General features: G+C 47.6%; 2 protein-coding genes across 7 annotated transcripts in view; one reads left to right on the top strand and one right to left on the bottom strand.

Moving 5' to 3' along the window:
- Positions 1-20,496, top strand: part of LOC119167677 (sodium-dependent glucose transporter 1A-like) — a 197,236-nt gene that overhangs the window by 16,046 nt on the left and 160,694 nt on the right. The gene's annotated exons all lie outside the window — the stretch shown is intronic.
- LOC119181914 (BBSome complex member BBS2) overlaps positions 1-20,496 on the bottom strand; it is a 163,729-nt gene that overhangs the window by 85,137 nt on the left and 58,096 nt on the right. The window lies entirely within an intron of this gene.

Below are 20,496 nucleotides of genomic sequence, written 5' to 3'. Positions count from 1 at the left end.
TGCCTCCCTCCTTATTTCATTTTTGCCCTTTCGGTAGTTACTCAAAGCCGGTTTTTTCTCCATAGCTGCCATCCAGTAAATCCTCTCCGCCTCCCTGACTTTTCCCTTAACGCTCTTTGTTGACATATGGCTCACAATACCAGCCGTATATTTACTAGTGAGTCTTCTAGTTCTTTTTCTCCACTGTGTGTCCACGCTCTTCCTATACAAATAACGGAACACCTTCTCTGCCCATCTACTCTCCTTCATATTTCTTAGCCTTTCTTCGAACCTTATTTTGCTCTGCGCTTCCCTCGCCTCAAAACCTGCCCACCCCATATCGCCCTTTACAGCCTCGTTTGTCGTCTTCCCGTGAGCACCCAACGCGAGGCGTCCCACAGTCCTTTGATTTACATCCATTCCCGATTGCACCTCTGCCCTCATGCACACCACTGAGTTCCCAAAAGTAAGCCCTGGAACCATTACACCCTTCCACAGACCTCGAAGCACCTCATACCTATTGTATCCCCACAACGCTCTGTGCTTCATTATTGCCGCATTCCTCTTTCCTTTTGCTGCCGAGGCTTTTTCCTGTACCTCCATGTATCTATCACTCTCATTTACCCATACTCCAAGGTACTTGTATTCACTTACCCTCGGTATTTCTTGGCCTTGTATGGACACCGTCTGATCACAGGGATCATTGAATACCATCAAACCACACTTCGTTACACTGAATCCTAGTCCAAGAGCTTCACCTTCCCTTCCGCATATATTCGCCAGCTGCTGTATATCATCTCGACTGTCCGCAAATAAGACGATATCGTCCGCATAAAATAAACCTGGAAGCTTCTGCTCAATCATCATGCCGCCCTGTTTGTGTGACAGATTAAAACCAATGTTGCTACCTTCTAGCGCTTTTTCCATACTCACCATGTACAGCATGAATAACAGTGGGGACAAAGGACATCCCTGTCTCAGACCCCTGCTAACCTCAACGTTCTCTTTGCTACGCATTCCTTCCCACTCTATGCAAACTGTATTTTCTCGGTATATCTCCCTCAAAAGCTGTATACAGTCGTCGCCCATGCCCATTCCTTTCAATATATCCCACAAAATTTCCTGATTAACGTTGTCGTATGCCCCAGTGATGTCTAGAAAAGCCACGTACAAGGGCCTATTCTCTATTTTAGATATTTCTATACACTGAGTGAGAACAAACAGGTTATCGTCTAACCGCCTGTCGACTCGAAATCCGTTCTGAAGTTCTCCCAAAATATCGTTATGTTCGGCCCATGTTTCTATTTTCATTTTTACTGCTTGCATCGCCAACCTGTATAGTACCGATGTAATGGTTAGTGGTCTATACGAGCGAATCTTGTCCTTTTCTCCCTTGCCTTTATAGATTAAGTTCATTCTACTTTGTCGCCAACTGTCCGGTATTTGTCCGTCCTTTAAGCTTTTTTCTACTGCTTTTAACAATGCTTCTTTAGTGTTATGTCCTAGTTCGTTAATGAGGCTAACGGGAATCCCATCTAAACCCGCGGCAGTGCGCTTTGGAATTTTTCCTTCGGCCTTTTTCCAGTTGAAATTATCTAGTACTAGCTCTTCCTCTGTTGCTTTCTCCGCCACACTTTTACTCACCGGGGAGATCCCCTGGACGCTCTTTTGAAACGAATCGGCTGTTATCTTTTGGATGTAACCTAGCGCTTCGTACCCTTCCAATTGATTTCCTCCTTCATCTAGAATATGTTGTTGCGTTGTGACAGACTTCCTTCCTAGCGCCTTTATGTGGCTCCAAAAAATCCTAGGCGCGGCCTCCTTTTTTTCGTGTATCTCTGTCATCCAGCGTTCACTTTCACCTTTAATTTTTGCCTCTACCAATTTCTGTACAAGGGATTTTTTCTCCAAATATATTTCCCATATTTTTTTGACTTCGTCCTGCGGCCGCTTCTCCTTTTTTGCCTTTCTATGCTCCCGTGATGCTTCGCGTCGCTTCTCGATCGCCTCCCGGATTTCCTTGTTCCACCAACTTTTTGGCTTCCTTTTTCCTTTCCAGCAAACGGTTTTCTTCTCTTTCCCTATCTCCTTCGTCATTAGATGTAACAGCTCCCTATACTCCCAGTCCTTGCCTGGTATTTCGCCTACTTCTTCCTCGACTCTTGCGGCTATATTTATTATTTGTTTGTCATTTAAATACGAGCTGCCAGACTTTGATTCCATGCTCATATTTTTAGTTTCGTATCCCATTTGTAATGTTATTCGTTTATGATCACTACCCAAGCTGTTAATGCCTTCCTCGTCTATCCTCATTTCTGTCAGTTTGTGGTAAATTCCTTCAGTCATGAGACAATAATCAATACTTGATTGCTTGTTTCCGACTTCCCATGTGATCTGGCCGTCACATTTAGGCCCCGTGTTAACTATCTCCAGACTATGTTGCTCGCAAAGATCTAGTAATAACTTCCCATTGGTGTCTGAATATCCGTCAAGGTCATGTATGTGGGCATTCATGTCCCCTAGAAGGATGATTTCGGCCCCATTACCAAATTCCTTAATATCCGCACTCATGCAATCCACTATCTCCTGATTCTTTTCTCTGCAGTTATTCCCCGTCCACAAGTAGGCTACCCCTAGCCACGTTTCCTTTCCACCTACTGTGCCCAGAACCCAGAGGTGCTCTGAACACGTCTGTTTCACTCTAACCCATTTGGCTCCGCGGTGAATTAGCATTCCTACACCCCCACCTTTCCTTTCCGATATGGTCCTGTTACACCCTTCCCAAACATAATTTTTAATATGTGGTGGCTCTTCCAAGTCTCTAAGGTGTGTTTCTGTAACCGCATACACGCCTATCTGTTCTTTGTTTAACTGCTCCTCAATCTCTAACCATTTTGCCTTCTTTCTGCCACCCTGCATGTTTATGTAACTAATTGCAACACGCGCCTTTTTCCTTTTTCTTTTACCTTTTTTTCTGGTTTTTCGCAATTCTACCTGTCAAAGCGTCCTCCTGGTTGTTTTCCCTGTTACGAGCTACCCCGGACTCCGAAGGGCCCGTGAGCCCCCCAAAAAAGCTACTGCGCGTCCTGCCAGTCGCCAGCCCACCTCGTGTCCAAGCCTCTTATCGAAATGAATCTTGTCTCTTTGGAATCCACCCCACCTGTGCACTTCCCTGTTTAAATCCACTACCTCGAAACCCTTCTCTCGACTAATTCGCCATATCTCTTTGTTTGCGTCGACTACCGCTCTTCGCAGGTTGACGTTGCGTGCTGGTACTTCCGGTACTGTGCATACTACAATTTGCACCTGGGGGGACACGGTGCGCATGTCATCCACCCCTTTCGCCAAGGTCGTCGCTAGTCCTGACGATTCTTTTTTCAGGACGTCATTTAACCCTCCCGCAATTACAACGAGGTTACGATTGTTAGCTTTAGCTGCGAGTTGTTCACCCGCTTGACTCATTACTGTCCCCAGCGTTTGTCCTGGGAACGTCCCTATCGCAACTCTCTTGTCGCCTTTCACCCTTTCTTTGATTGCCGCTGCGCATCGGACTAAATTTGAGTCACCGGCGATGATGACCTGTTCAGACATTCCTTCTGAAACCTGCACCTGGCTTCCGACTAGGTGACTAGCGTGAGTCACGGCTGCTGGTTTGCTCCCTCCCTCCCTCAAAACTACTTCCCGGTAGCTGGGCCCTGTGGCCAACGTATCTGCCTTTGTCATGCCTGTTTCCCTCATCTCTCCCGCACGGGGGGTCGTCGCCATAATGTTTCCGCCCTCACCTGCGTCTTCGTTCCCTTTCACGACCTTCGATAGGCCCTTCTCGGCTGCCCGGAGCCTTTCTTCCATGGCTGACGTTTTCTCTCGCTCCTTCGCCAATGCATTCTCCAGCTCTGCGATTTTCTCCATGAGCCCACTCTGGACCGCCATCATATTTTTTCATTTTCTCCTCGAACTCGCACTGTCTACACTTGGCGTCATCTTCTGCTTTCTCTTCCGCACTAATTTCCACCTTCCTCCCTATCCCGCACTCTGAACACTTTACGGTCTTTTTGACCATGGCTAGCTCAGTTTACCGATGCCCACGTGTTAGAAAACTGTACTAAAATACACTGGTCTAAGCCAAAAAGAACCACAATAATAAATAAATACGCTACACTTCACAGCACCTGCGCATGCACGTGGTCGGTCTACGCGCAGGCCTCAGCCACGTGGTGGCTGGAGAAAAAAGACACAGTACAGAATACTAAAAAAAAAAAAACCTACACCGTACTAGACCTAATCAAGCTTTACGCTAGCGCCTTACGTTCTCATAACGCTACATACAGAGGCAAGCTGGAAACATGCAAAAACATGCAAAAACACTTATCTGTAGCTGTCATTCCGGATACTGCCCACCTGTTTTCACGCTCTCCCGCGGTACCGCGCAGCCTTATGAGACTCTGAGGGGAGGAAGGCTTACAGATGACGGTGCATGGTTTGAAGTTAGAAAAGACGTTTCCTCCTAAGGCAAAATGTTTTCGCACGCCGCATTCGGGGAGACAGGGAACCTTCAAATTCAGCGCTTTCCTTATTTCTGTTTAGGTGGCGCTAGGGAAAGATTTTCGTTGTAGTGATAGGAATAATGTAGATTTCTCAATATTCCTGCAGTTCTTGTGTGCGATTCGTGTGCATAAGTATACCAGGAGACCGTAACTGTTATATTTTAGGCTATGCATGCTTAGATTTCAGCGCTATTTCAAGACAACAACGATTTTGTTGATGTTTACGGCACGATAAATTAAGACAATTTGCGAGCTTTGTTTCGCATTTCTGCTTGCTTTATTGAAAAACGCTACGTTGAGGAAATAGATCAGGGGTTCTAGTTTATCCACGTGCAAATTCAGCTAACGAACTTCAGTAGTTCTCCGCAAAAATGGGCCACGGTAGGTATATCTAATGAGAATATTGCCCAATTTAGATCAATATAATTAAAAAGCGAGCGGGCGTACATAAATAAAATTGAGCACTCAAACGGAAAATGCCATCCTCTATATACACCCGGAAAATGAATTTTCTCTAGCGAATAGGTGCCGGATAGTCCGCATCGACATCTACTAAATTTGGCTCTTTTCAAAAGCTAATCAGCAATACAGTAAAAGCGCTAGAATAATTTGCTACGTTGAGGAAATAGATAAATATGTCTTAAATGTTCTGCGCAAAGAACAGTGCTGTAACTGGAGCAGATTTTTCAGAAAATGGTCACTGCTGACACACAATCAGACCAAACCATGTAACTAGCGCTTATTCTTGGTTCTCCCTACCCAAATGCTAAAAGCTTACTTATTTTTAATAGATATGCTTAAAATGTACAAAAATTAAGCTTTTCAATGACACATAAACCAACTATATAAGTCAAGAAGAACAGCCGCCACGTCAGTTGGAAAAGTGACAAAAACGATGTGTTCGTGCCGCCGGAGTGAGACCGCCGCCTTAAGCACTTTCTTCGTCTACCAGGCGGGGGCAAGTCACGTTCAAGTCATGGAGGGGAGGGGGGCTCTGGTCGCTGAGGGGCGACGATAAGCGCCCGCAGCTGCTGCTGACAGCTGCTGACGCTAAAGCGCGACATGGCGGGCGCTCCAGTTGCTACGGACGCGCGCGCTCACAGATGTTGCCATGGGAGAGGGCGGTGGACGGATCCCGACGGACGCCTGACATAGTCCGACTAAGGAATGCATTCGCAATTTAAAGCTTTTCGGAGGGAAGGGGCTGGTTTTCTACTCTCTAGCTACGTCACTAATGTAACCATTTGCGTCACGCACTGTGATCAACTGTCTACAAATACGTGAAATAATTTGATGCCAAGGTTCTAGCCACCAAATTTACCGCAAGTGTTAGATAAGTCATAGTATGCAGAAATAGATGGTTATATATATATATATATATATATATATATATATATATATATATATATATATATATATATATATATATATATATATATATACATTTAAAGCTGGTCTAAATAACACTCCAGGCATACTTTCTTCAATTCGTGCTCTGGAAGATTCAGGATAATATTTATCCCAACCAAATGTTTTAGTTTTCTTTTTTCTTTCCTTCTTTTTCTTCTCTCTTTTTTGGTTTCCTTAATTATCATTTTTCTTCTCTTCTGATTTCGCCCGGAGCACGTGTTCGGGCGTGCGGCATGGGCACGTGCATTCCGAGAAAGGTGGACCACTAAACGAAGTAAAATGACACATCCAAGCCCCGAGGTAAAAACTTGAAAAACAACCTCCAGTATATATTTGATATTCTTGAGCCACAGACAGGAGATCGTAGCTACCTGGCATGTGCCTATCCTACACGTGCGGAGCTTTGACACGCGTAGCCCTTGTTTGCTGTTCTTCTCTCCTTTTTTTCTTTTTTTCCTTTTTTTATTTTTTAAATTTATCACATCGTTCTGACTTAGCCCTCCTCACCAGGCTTCAAGAGCAACTATGGAGGGGGAAAACAGGTGGAATGCGACAGCGACAGTGATCGCAAGGAATGTACTGGGGTATTCTTTACAAGCTACCGGGAAAGCTGATGAGAGGTGAACCTGAGGAGTCAAACCTTTCATCACTTGAATTTGCTTAATTTAGCCCCCTGGACCGAAAAATTTGCCATGATTGTATGTTGTTTACCACTCGTTGTTTTTTTTACAAAATGCACCTGCCATTAATAGTACGCAAACGTGGTCGTTTGACTATTTATCAGCGTATAATGGGTAGTATTGCCACTGGCCCAGGTGCGCTTTTTTTCTTTTTTCTTTCTTTTAATGCACGTGCTATGCGTAGTACGCACACGTGGCCGTTCGGCTGCTTATCAGTGCATGATGGGTAGTTGGGCCACTGGTATATGTAGATTTTTCTTTTTCTCTCGCTCTCTCTCGGCTGGAAGATGGCATAAAAACGCGTCGGAGCCTACTAAACTTCGTCTGATGAAGATTGGTCTCCGATCGAAACGTCACCAATAAACAGTTTTTTAGAGGCGTATACTTATTTTTCCTTAGTTTTACAGCAACCGAAGCCAAACTCTTTATAATCTACGTGTATATATATATATATATATATATATATATATATATATATATATATATATATATATATATATTCTACTTTTCCTTCATAAACCGTATTTGACTATCCTCCTCAAATTACATGCATAGATACCTTATGGCATCGAACATTCCTGAAGTGTTTTTTTTTCTTTCTTTTTTTTAGAAATAAACATGGAACGCTTCGCGATCGTCTTAGTTGCAAAGTATTCCAGCGAGAAGTGACGCAACTAAACTTTAGACAAGAAGAACGTTTGCCACTTTGAGACCATTCCCAGAATACGTGGCGCTACTATCTCTGAGAGGCAGCAACAACGCCCATTAAAAACAGTGAACAACTTTCTGAGAAGCCACGTGAAACTATTGGCTGTAACAGAATGCGCAATCAAGTATCTGCTGTGTGGAAACGGATGTCGAGCCACCACTGTCACCACTGCCACCAAATTTTGTCAAGCCGCCACCGTCACCGACGAGAGATGGCGCTACCTGCTCGTGCCCCCCCCCCCCCCCCTAAAGTTACTGTATATGCTACCCTTAAGGTAGCATATACAGTAACTCAAGTGCCCACAAATCTTGGTCATGGCCATGTAGAAAAAACTGTCTGCGTTAAAACGTTGAAGTGTTAAAATGCGTTAAAACGTTGCAATATTATTTCAAGGCACTCAGCAATATATTTGCATCAGAGATAACGTCCTAGCACGTTAATTTATGTGTTTTGTAGTGGTAATTTCTAGTTACTTTGTAATTAAAACTCTATTTATTCCGAATGAAGTAAAAAAGTTGAAAGATAAGGGCTCGTTGTTTCTTAGGCATAATCTTTGTGAGAACCAGCAGACTAGCAGAAGTTGTAATGTAAATGTGTAAACCTCTTATACTTTACATTGCATCGTTGTCTGTTAGTTCTGTTAGTTATTGTGTAAAAGCCATTCGTGCTCTGTTCTCGCATAAATCGAAATATTTCTCAGTTTAGAAATATAGTGCCAGTTTCCTTTCGGTTATGTCCTCTCTGAGCAAAGGAAAATTGTAGTTTTGGCATAAGGAAGCGGCACGTCACACGACTCGTCGAATATGGTAAATTATTCGACAAAGTCGTCATATGCACTGCAAAGTGGAGCCAAATAAAGTTCATCGAAAGCTCAATGTAGCTTGCTATTTCTTCTATCCAAAAGTCGATGTAAATAAAGGTGGTGTACGCAGCGGCGTCGAGAAATATCACTACGTGGACACGTGGTGGACATTTCACAAATGTTGTAGGTTACTTATACGAAGAAAAAAAATCATGCCTTCAATTCAAGTTCAAGAACAAACATGGGTTCCCGGCTAACGTAATTGGATCGATCGAGCGGTAGGTGCGACCTCCCTATGATGTACGCCCCTCGCGTGAAAGTGGTAATTTGCCATTAGCTCAGTACTGTGGTTTCTTCCTGTCCAACTGGCAGAAATTGTCTTCAAACGAGGACGCTTTGTCGAAAAGAGATGAAGCATGACTTATGGCGAGAGGGACGCTTGCACGGCAACCACGTTAGCTGACTGACGAGTTATAATATCTGGAATTTAACGGATATGAACATGAGAGACGCCGTGGGTGGACCCGGAAATATCGACCTTTATTTAGCGCCCTCTGGCGTTGCATAGTAGACTCCACCGAAACGCTGCCAGGATCGAACCCTCGCGTCGGCGCCCCTCGGATGAGTTGCGACATTTAAGAGGTGCTGTCCTTTGTCAGGTCCCGTCTCTTTTAATGGAACACTTCATTGATTACCAATAGCTCAGCTGGATTTTGTGTGTTTGCCCAGTTTCTTTCGGGAAAGAAAATGTCATATTTGACTATCAAATACTGCGGGCACGTAGCCCAAGCAGATAGGCCAATAAAACGGTGAGCATGTTGGGGTGAAAAACAAAAAAAAAAACAATTCAGAAATATAGTCAATGTATTTGGCGAAACGCGACAAAACAGAATACATAATATGATAGCATTATGATGCTGATTCAATGAAGCAAGATCTACGGGGACGCGTGGTTCGGGTTAATAGGGGCGACAGATATATATCTGGCGGTGAATTGTTCGTGTAAAGTATAGTATAGGAAATTGCAGTCTCTGCTTCTGTCTTCTCATCTTGAGTGGTTCTCATCTTAAGGGGGGGAATCAGTTTTGAGAATTTGCGAAATATAAATGTAAATGCCTTTCGCTGCACTCTCTCGAGGTTATTAATAATAGCTTTAGCATACGGATAACAAACGATACATGATTATTGTAGTTTAGTTCTTATTAAGGTGTTATAGCACAGGAATTTTACGTCGGTGGGTGCCTTTCTAAGTCGTGCCTTGCTAAAGGCGACTCCTAAATGCATATATTGAGTTACTTCATGCGGGGTTGATGAATTTATGCGTATGAAGCAAAGGTGATTTCTTGTGTGTCATTCGTAATAGTACGCTTTTGTCTGTGTTTAGCGTCATTCTCCAGCCCATACACCAATAAAGAATATTATTTAAGCTCCTACGTGAAATAATTTGGTCATTGACTGAAATAATGTCTTTAACAAGCACGCAATCATCAGCGAGTTTGTTTATAGGAAAAAAAAACTGGGGAGGGCAAGTCATGCAGGAGAGTGTGTTCGCGCTCAACTAAAGTCGTCTTAAAATTGCGTCGGAATGGTGATGATGCCTCGAATATGGCTCATACCCACTCGGGGATATCGGGCAAGAATTGATGACATTAGTTAATGACACATTTTCAGTGTCGAATATGAAAAAAAAACTAATGTAAAAGAAAACAGTGCAATAATTGGCTTTTTCAGATGGTATAGTCGTTTTCTTGACTACAAATGAAGGTGATTAAACAATTAATAAACAATTGCTGCACTAATAAGACACAACCCTAACTTACTTCTCCTGGATTCCCGGTTTCAGTTCTCTACAGCATTCTAGGAAGGCTGTTTCAGCTCCATTGTCAGTCATTTGCTGGGCTGTAATTGTTGGTGCACACCGGCGACTAGCAGCGGTCGCGCGACCATTTGCGACTGGCGGCCAAATTTCGAGTGACGTTTCGAGTGAGATGCTGCATGCGAGTGACCGGAAGTCGCATACCCGGAGAGTCACGTCCGGATCTCGTTATCAGCGAGAACTCAGGAGACCGGCGCCATCTGTGTCAATGGAGCGAACCGAGCGTGCCGCATTTATTGTTTTCGTCCGTTCTCGCACATCGAACTACTTGACACAGCGTCAATGAGTTCGATTCAAGCGAAGAACAACTGATTGTCCTTGCGCTGATACGTTATGACATGGTGTCAGCGCTGGCAGCACAGAAGCCTCCTAAGAAAAAAGCCGGTGGTGGGTGTGACCGTCCCTTCGCTCGCGAGAGTTGGTCGGCCTTGCAAGCTACCTACCTCCCTAGCTGCGCTGAGACGACGAGGAGCATTTCCGAGAGTGGTACGTATTCAGAAACGGTTCCTGAATTTAACTTGATTCGCCACAGCCTGCAATGCAGCACAAACGCGTCTCGAACGCGGTGTCTTTAGTCGGTGCCAAGACATGTAGCACAAACGCGTTCCAAACGCGCTGCATTGAAGGCGGTGGCTAATCAAGTTCAAGACAAAAAAAAATAAAAAATGGCAGCATATCCACGGAGTGATTGATGGAGAGTGGGGCGGTGGTGGTGGTGGTGAAAACATTTAATAACCATTAAATGGTTACAGAGAGGTGATTGGGTTGGGGCCTTATTGGCCTCCTACCCTCACAGCACTAGGTGGAACCCCTATTCCGGGGCTCCATTGGCAAGCAACGCCGCCCGCGCACGTTGAACCAGAGCCTCTTGGGCCTTCAGGTCTTGACAGCCGAGCAGGGCCGCCTCCCAGTCCTCTCTCGTGGGATTGGGGTTGGGGGGGATAGATGGATTAGACTGGCACGCCCAGACGATGTGAAAGGTGTCAGCCACCTCACCACAGAACTGGCACGTGCCATCAAAGGATGAATTGAAATGTTTTAGCACCGCCGGGCACAGTACAGTATTGGTAAACAGTTTTAAAAGGAGGCGCTCGTCAGCGCGATGCAGTCCCTTACAAGGGTCTGGATAGCGCCGGTGCTCCTCCTTGTAGTAATTGGTAATATCTTTGAATGAAAGGGCCGAATTGTCTGATTGCGAGTAGGCTTCCAAAGACAGGGAGATAGCCCGGGAAGAGAGTGCGCGGGCGGCCTGATCGGCCTGTTCGTTACCCCTGAGTCCTTGGTGACCGGGTGCCCAAACCAGATTTCGCGGAGTTGGATTAACGTATCGGCAGCTAGGTTCCAGTATGCGCTGAGCAAGCGGTGAAGCCCACCCTAGCTGATAGTTCCGACAGGCCCCTCGTGAGTCGGTGATGATATGTTTAGAAGAGGGATAGGTGAGAGCCAGAGCGATGGCAACCTCCTCCGCGTGTGTTGCGCTGTAGGCTTTGAAAGTGAGCCCGTTTACGGTGTTTGCGTTGTGTATGACTGCGGCAGTATACCACCCCCCATGGTGCGGGCCGGCAACGTCCACGTAGCACACGTGTTCCTCTTGACCAAAGTGTCGCTGCAACGCTTCCGCGCGCGCCTGGCGGCGACCACTGTGGTTTTCTTTGGACATGTTGCGGGGAAGGGGTCGGACCCGGAGGGCGCGTCTCCAAGGTTCTGGCACTCTCACCCTTTCCTCAATAATGTAATCGTGTTTGATGTGTATTCGGTCCAAGAGGCGGCGACCGGAATGGGTCTGTGCAAGGCGCGTGTATTGGTTAACGAGGTGGCCTTCTCGAAGTTCCCGGTAGGTATTCACCACGCCTAGGGCCAGAAGTCTCTGGTTGGACGTGGTGATAGGGAGGTCGAGAGCCCGCTTGATAACTTTACGGTGGATGACCTCGAGTTGATCATCCTCGTGTTTGCGTAGGTGCAAGTAGGGAGTCGAGTAGAGTATTCTACTCGTTACGAAAGCATGGGCAAGCCGCATTGCATCCCTGCTTCGTAATCCGCCCCGCTTGTTGGAGACCCGGCGGACCATACGGCCCACCTGGTCTCCCACCGTGCGAAGTTTGGCTATTGTGGTGTCGGCCTTGCGTTGGTGGTGTATGAAGAGGCCAAGGACGCGGATCTCCTTGGCCTCACGGATCGGTCCCGAGGGAAGACTGATATGGAGCTGAGTTGTGTCCTGAGGGGAGGGACGTACGTGCACAAATTCTGACTTAGCCGGGGCACACTGGAGTCCGCAGTAGGTTGCGTAGTCGTCGACTACAGTCGCTGCTGCTTGCAGGCATGACTCCATGTGACCCAGGTTACCTTGCGTGGCCCAGATCGTGATATCATCCGCGTAAAGAGCGTGATGTATCCCTGGTAAAGAAGCCAATTTGGGGGGAAGATGAAGCATGGCTATATTAAATAGGAGAGGAGAGAGGACCGCGCCTTGAGGAGTTCCCCTCGAGCCGATGACGTAAGGCCCATGTTCCTCATCTTGTATGCGTATGTAGGCTCGACGGTCTGTAAGAAACTGTCTAACATAATTGAATGTTTTATAACCACAGTTGGTCTGACTGAGGTGGTCAAGGATTACCTCATGCTTCACGTTGTCGAATGCTCCTTTAAGATCCAAGGCCAGGACTACCTTGTCATTGTGGGGGCATTCAACAGGATCTAATATGTCATGGTGGAGCTGTAGAAGTATATCCTGGGCTGACTTCTGAGGGCGGAATCCAAACATGGTGTCCGCAAAAGTGTGCTGTGTTTCTAGAAACTCGGAGAGTCTGTCGCGCACCATCGTTTCCATCAGCTTGCCGACACAAGACGTGAGGGAGATGGGGCGAAGGTTCTCCACGTCAATAGGTTTACCTGCTTCGGGATGAAGGTCACGAGAGCTGATTTCCATTCAAGAGGGAGAGGAGTTTCTCCGTCCCAAATGCTATTGATGTATTTGAGGAGCGTGGCGTAGGCTGCGTCGGGAAGATTGGCCAACAGTTTGACCGTAACCTGGTCACGCCCTGGTACAGTGCCACGCTTCATCTTGCGTAAGGCCGCCTGGAGGTCGTGGAGCTGGAACGGGGTGTCCAACTGCGTGTTCTTTTTGCCTGCGTAGGAGTATGCGGCCGTCCGGGGGTCCTTGGTGGTGCACAGGTATCGGTCCCTGAGCGTGTTTGCCAGCTGTGTTGTCGTTCCTGTAAAGTTGTGCATGACCTTATGTAAGTGACGTTGAGTTTCCGTGCGTGTTTGTGTTGGATCGATGAGAGCGCGAAACAGGCGCCACGTGTTGCGACCAGACATCTGGCGTGCAGCCGTGTTGCACCTGTCCACCCAGTTAGTGTCGGCTAGCTGAGCAGCATATTCCGCAGCTTGCTCCGTGAGTTCTAGGATGCGTTTCTTGAGGCGTCTGTTATGTTTCTGTTTTTTCCATCGTTTGGTGAGGCTGCGGCGGGCCTGCCAAAGATGGAGGAGGTGGTTGTCTACGTCCGTTTGAGTTTCCGTGAGCTGTATCAGCTGTTCGTGTTGTTTCAGTGTAGACGTCAGTGATTTAGACCAGGTGTCGTATCCCGACTGGAGAGGGTCTACAATAGGTAGAGTGGTGCGGAAAGTTGTCCAGTCTGGGATACGAGCTTGTGTAAGTGGGCGTTTTAAGGGACGCATGTACACAGTTGTGTTTAATACACAATGATCACTACCGAGAGTGTCCTGTGTGTTCAGCCAGTCGGCATGGCGTATGTTGCGTGTAATTGTGAGGTCCGGGCAAGTATCTCGTTGAACAGAGTTGCCTACACGTGTTGGGCTGGCGGGATCAGTGTGGAGGGTGAGTCCAAGTGTAGAAAGAAGTTCCGCAAGCTTCCTTCCACGCGTGTCCTCTCGTGGGTAACCCCATAACCTGCTTGGGGCATTGAAGTCGCCGACGATCAGGAGGGGGTCTCGTCCTGCCACCTGCATAGCTTGTGTGAAAGTTTCGCTGAACGTGACGTTCTTAAGCTTTGGGGGACAGTAAATGTTTAAAATATGAACAGGTGGGTCAGATCGCCTTATAGGCAGCACCGACACCATTGTGTATGGGAAAGGCGGTGTTGTGGGGAGTGTGACTTCCTGGGCGGTATATTGCTTGTGAACAAGTATACATGTCTCCGGGTTGTGTTGAAATGTAGTGTAATTTGTGAGTTTGACGTCCGAGCCGGGTTCCTGAAGGGCAACCACGGCAACAAGGAACTCAAAGGTCTCAAGATAGAGGCGGGAATGAGCCCGCTTCTTGTGGTTCTTGAGACCTCTGCAGTTCCACTGTGTTAGTAACAACGGCTGAGTTGCTCTGGCTCGCGACCTAGGGTTGGAGGCCATGTTCGGAGATAGAGGGTGGGGTTGTGTTGTTAAGATTACTTAGTTCACCAGCACCCTGTGCTGACGTACTGGAGTCTTCAGAAAAGTCCGACTCATCTGGAGTCACTCTGTTAAATTTTGAGGGGCGATTAACGTCCCTAATTGGCCCTACGCGCTTGAGGACGCGTGGATTGTCTTGTATCCACTTTTGGATAATGTGAGTTACTGTTTGTGTCACCTGTGCGATGACAGTCTCCATATGACGCGCGATGGTGTCGTGGATAATTTTGGGGAGGTCGGCCAATTGTGTTTCTATGGCATTCACCTGGGTCTCCAGGGCCACGACGCGACTCTCTACAGTAGTAGGAATCTCCCTGTCTGTTATATTTTCCTCTTCGTCGCTCAACGAAGGTTTAGTAGTGAGATTGGTTTTGAGCGAGTCAAGTTCACTGGCTAGTTTTTCATTCTGAGATCGCAAAAGGGCGAGCTCATGCCTGAGTTTTTGTGTTTCGGTAGTGCTTGTGGCAGAAGGAGGTGGAGAGGAGAGAGAGGAGGGAGAGGAGGCGACCTCCACCCAACTGCCCACCTTGGGTTGGTTGCGTGCAGCGTTGCCAGATGGAGCGCCGAGAGCTGGAGATTCCGCCGCGCCAGGTGGTAGCGTTGCCGTTGCTGCTTTGCCAGGAATTGGCACTTTGCCAGTTGACCGGTGCTTTGGTTTTGTTGGGGTCCCCGATGTCCTGGACCCTGGTTGCTGAAGCCTGATGAATTTTTCAGTGCATTCGCGGGAGCTGGTGAGGTGCGGACCCCCGCAAACTATGCACGTTGGGTTGCATTCGTGGGGGGCCATCCCCTCAGGACCAGCGCCCACGTTTTGGCCACAAAGGCTGCATCTTTCGGTGACCGGGTTGGGACAGATATCCGCCCGGTGCCCCAGTGCACCACAGCGGTAGCACGCTGGCACTGTCTTCTTGTACTCCCTGACGGGAGTCAGTTCTGCGTTATAGTGGACGAAACGCGGAACCTTCCTTCCCGCGAAAGTCAACACAGCTGCGTTGGAGTTCCCCAGCTTGCGCGCATAGACTAGTTCACCGCCACGCCACTGCACACTATGTTTCAGAGACGCACTGGTTTCGAGGTTGTGCACAGAAATCACGCCGCGACACACATCACCGGTGAGCTTGAGGTGACCGCGAAGCGGCAGCGGTCCTTTGCTGGTGTTGATTTGAAAGTCCGACAGCAGTTTCTGAGCCACCTCGTTATTCTGCGTGCCACAGATGATGATGTTTTTCTCCCAATTGGGAGAAATGCTGATGTCATTCATGTGCTGCCTTCCGATGAGTTGGGAAATGGCAGCGCCGAGCTCACATTGTTGAAACGCTGCCTTGAGGGCTACTGTGATGCGTGGCTTGAGCACGATCACGTAGTCGCCAGGATTCATCCTGACCGTTGGTTTCGGCGTCCACTTGGAGACTGGTGAAGTCTTTTGTGGAGCTTTAGGAGATGGAGCACGAGCGTCTCCAGTGGCTGAATTGTTGAGAGGAGTTTTCAGTGCAGACGCTCCTTCCGCGTTTCTTCGGCGGCGACGCCGACCCTCGACGAGTTGAAAAATGTCGGCTTGCTCCGCCGAAATGGTGGATGTGCCGTCGTCTGATGGATTTGTCGGGATATACGACCACGACAGAGTCGTAGGGTCGTAGCCACGTAGTTCAGGCAGCGCCATGTTGAGGAGTTGACCGAGCGGCGTCTCCGCATCCAGCAGCGGCGGAGCCGCCGCCGTGAGGCTTAGCTCGTTCGCTACGTTGTGATGCAAAGTTGCTCGAAGTGGCCGAAAATTGGGCGTACCTGGGTGAGATCCGTGTCCCCAGAATCTTGCTGACTTGGCAGATGCAGTCACACAAGTTTTAGAGCAGCCACATCGAGTGGGGCGAAGCATCCGTCCGTCCATTCGTTCTTGCTTCCGTCCGTCCATGCGTGCGTCTGTGTGGCCGCCCGTGCGTCCATCCGCCCGTCCGTGCGTGCGTCTGTTCGTGCGTCCGCACGTCCATCTGTGCGCCCGTCCCTGCGTTCGTCCATGCATCTGCTCCTGCGTCCGTCTATGCGTCCATCCGTCCGTGCAGCCATCCGTGCGTCCGTCCATACATCTGTTTGTGTGTCCGTTCGTCCACCTATTCAACACTCCAAGTACCACCATCTCGCATCTTTTCATCGTATATTCCTCATATAGAAGCACCGCCATCCAGCGGACATTCCAAGGACTAAACGAGAGGAGGCACACACACACTTTCTTACGGCTTGCGCTTCGGGTCTACTTCCCTCCTATAACCAACTCGAGTTCATGGTATATACTAGTTCACTCTATTCATGGCACTGCGGCCCAATGCTCGCTAAACATTTCTAAAACCAAAGAGGTTACGCCCAGCGAGTATAACGTAGCAACCCTTTCTTGTCAGATAGTGCTCACTGTACATGCCAATGGCTGCTAAAGGGGAATGAGAAACAGTAGAATTCGGCTTTTAGTTAACGCGCACGCTGCGAATTTTTTATTGTTCAACAGTGCACAGAAGAAATCTCCCACCGGCACCACCTTGGAGGTCAAAATGTAAGACTAGTTACACACTACGAGTACTACTACTACTACTACTACTACTACTACTACTACTACTACTACGAGGGACGAATGGTGCTGTTTTAAGGAGCTTCGCCCCTCAAAAATGATTCTGAATACAGGGGAAGATAGTGCACAATTTATTTTCTCTTTACTTTGATGGCGTTTAGCTTCTTGCAAATGGCGCCACGTAAATTCTACCCTTTGATCGAGCTGCTGCGCCCGCCATCTACAAGCCAAGTACTCCGTGGTGGCCATGTTGCCACAGACCCACAGGAACGCACTCGTTTGTATGTGGCGACAGGAGGTCAGTACAATGAAAAAATCAAATATAAACGATGAACCTGGATTTATAGAAGTGCTGGCGTCACTTCTGGGCACCGCTGATTGGTTCCAGGAGCTTTGCAGTCGACTGCAGTCGCGCGACTGAAAAATCGGTCAGGAAGCGACTAGCCAAAGCAGTCGCTTTGCAGCCGTTTGTGACCGTTCGCGACTGTTTGCGACCAGTCGAAAGTGGTCGCGCGACCGCTTCTAGTCGCCGGTAGGAAACAACCTTAACTTCTGCCTTCTTCTGTTCGAGTAGGAGAATTTTCCTGAATTTTCTGGTGTGTTTATGATGACACACCGTGCCGCCATTAGACGCCCACAAGCAATCACCTTAAAAGGTGCCTCACACCTACAAAGGTCCTTTTATGCCACACAATTAAACAATATTGTCATTTTTTCCATCAACCAACGAATGTTTGCTCAGCATGAGGTATAGTCCACATTATAGAGTGCTTCAGTGAGTGAACAAGAGGCGCGATTTAATATTTTCTGCTGTAAATTTCACTCGGTATAGCTCGACCAGTGGATTGGTTAAACGCCAGGAATCATTGATTTTTTGATCGCACCCTTCAGGAGCCTCCTTGTCGCTCTTTAACATCATTGACCTTATAGCGGTCATTTGTGCCCTGATCATTTGTTTATTTGTCTATTGTTTTCATCACACCCTCGAAGCCAGATGCATCTTGAAGGGGAGTGGTAAAAAAGTGTGTTGCTTTGGAGGTTGACCGAGCGCAACGATTTCTGTGAACACATCGTACATGTAAAAATTAAAAACAGGCAGTCTCGCACAAGGAAGAATGGAACAGCCTTCTTTGTAAATGGAAAGAAACAGGTGCACAAAAAACAAACAAACAAAAAAGGAAAGCTGTGTCTGTCTCATCAAAGGTCAATACAAGGTCTTCATTGTCGGTACGAAGTCAGAAAGCCAGCTTCGCACAAAAAGGACTGTTATCACTGATATTTTTTTTACTGTATTCAGTCTGTGTGCTTAGATTTACCCTCGGGCAAGCTCACTCATTAGTCGAATCACTTACGTGAAGCCATGAGTCCGGATGAGTAATATGTTAATGTCCGGTTCGGAAAAGTAAGTCTGACACTGTCGAGAGGATCCTGTGTAGGTTGGTTAATAAATTGATGACGAAACGGCCACCGAGTATAAAGGAGCCCGTTTGGGAACGCGCGCACACTCAAATATATTTACAGGATGCCAAATACAAAAAAAAACACTCAACCTGCACAACCCAAACCGATTAACTAGCTTGGGCCAAACGTGTGAGTCGTATCACCACTCGTGATGAAGCGTATACTGTCAACGTCGGCGAAGCACAGGAGGCAGCTGCGGTGGCGACGCTCAGAGAGGGGCAGATGGACGCACCAGGTGGGTCAGCGGCCTGTCGTCGCTCGCCAGCGGAGGACAGTCGGAGAGACGCCTGGCCGACGCCATGCGATGAGAAACGTGAATCCGGCGGACGCCAGAAGCTCGTGGAAAGGCCCAGCCTGCTGCAGCCGTAGCACGGGTACTCCGCTGGTGGCCACCTCCCTTGTTCTTTCTTTGGGTGCTTCTCAAACAGCGTGGGATACTCTCATTGGTCGAATTTTCCGACGTTACCTCCGACTGCACCTCATCTTCTTCGCGGAATACACGAAACAAGCTCGTGTCAGTCGTCGTCATCTGTCTCGCGCTGTTGTACTCATCTTCAGATTTAGGTGCACGTTACCTTTAAGAACCCCGGATTGTCAAAATTTCCGTGAGTCCTCTACTGAGGCATCTTTCATAATCATGTGGTGGTTTTGGGACGTAAGACCTCAATAATTATTATTAACCAAAATAGGCATTTCTGGAAATGGTGTACTTTCCCTTGTGTACGTTGTCGTCGTCTCGTATTCCTTGGTGACACATTCTGTAATACATGTGTGCTTGTCAATATCCCGCCGAGTCTCAATGCGAAGGAACTTCCTTCCCAGATAGTTGCTGCAACCTCGATTTCTCTCTGCAATGTTGCCGCTCAGTCAGAAGCGCCTTACCACCAGGCGAGGAATTGCTTTCGGAGCGAGCCCGCTTTCTTAAGACCTTGAATGAAACACAGCTATTTTGATAACCTAGTTTCGGTAAAACGTCCTCCTGCGTCAGGACTTCGAGTGGTGGGGGAGGCTAGAGTGGCCCCCTACTCTTTGGCTATGGGCCTGCTCACTACAATTTAATGTACAAGCCACGCGGGAAGAGAGCGGCTCCACAGCGAGAGAGAGAGAAAAACAAACATATTTGATCCCTCCGTCTTAGGAATAGGTAAAACAAGAAAGTTAAACGTGTCCTTACAGTAGTTGGATGTTTACTGTACATTGATAAAAAGAGAGCTTGCGCAATGGTCTATTCGCAACTTTCACGACCTATTGGTGGCGCGACTGTACATCCAACATGGCAGTCGTTGAGAGGATCGCCCCGAAAGAGACGATAGCGGAAAGTACACTTTCGGCGACGACTGCAGCTCTTCGCGCGCTTCGGTGACCCTTGGATTAATGTTTTCGGGAAAATAGGGGAGCGCTAACATACTACATTAAGGTTTTCTGTAACTTTCCAGCAGCCGTTCACTCAAAAATAAATGCCCGGTAGCACAGGTACGCTGACTGTACGTAATCGCGCGCAACGCTGCACAAATTGCTGCAGATGTGAAGCGATGTGTAATGACGCGATGATCGTTCTCAAACCGGTCCTCTCATTCTGTTCTAGAAGCGGAGCGCAGACGGCGAGAACTGCAAACATGGAAGTTGCTGTACTGGTGCAGAAAATAGGTGCTGCATAGCACCCATTCATGGGCCTTAGTTATTGTCTGCTAAATTTAACCCTCCTAACCCCTGATGGGTTTTTTAAGCGATTATTTGAACGGGACGCTTAATTTTTCTCCTGGTGTAAATATGAGCATCGAGGTTTGCAGTGAAACTTTTTACTTCTACTTTCTCTTTAACTAGAAAAACTAAAAGGGTTATGGTAATATCGATACCATTCACAACGTTGAAAAACGACCACAAACGCATCAAAACTAGCAGCAGCGTCTGCGGTTTGAAGCAGGTTAAAAACTTCCATCATCTCAACAGAGCTTCCGACCGCTCAGCGGTGTCACGATACCTTGAAGTTGCGAATCGATGTTTGGCAGTTATATAACACCGCCTAACGTGCATGCATGCTGAGAGGGACCCTGGATGACGAAACTTTTTTCTTTGT

Source organism: Rhipicephalus microplus, chromosome 10 (genome assembly GCF_043290135.1).
Source record: "Rhipicephalus microplus isolate Deutch F79 chromosome 10, USDA_Rmic, whole genome shotgun sequence".
NCBI lineage: Eukaryota > Metazoa > Arthropoda > Arachnida > Ixodida > Ixodidae > Rhipicephalus > Rhipicephalus microplus.
The sequence above is the reverse complement of the archived record's forward strand: the minus strand, read 5'-3'. Positions and strand labels throughout refer to the sequence as shown.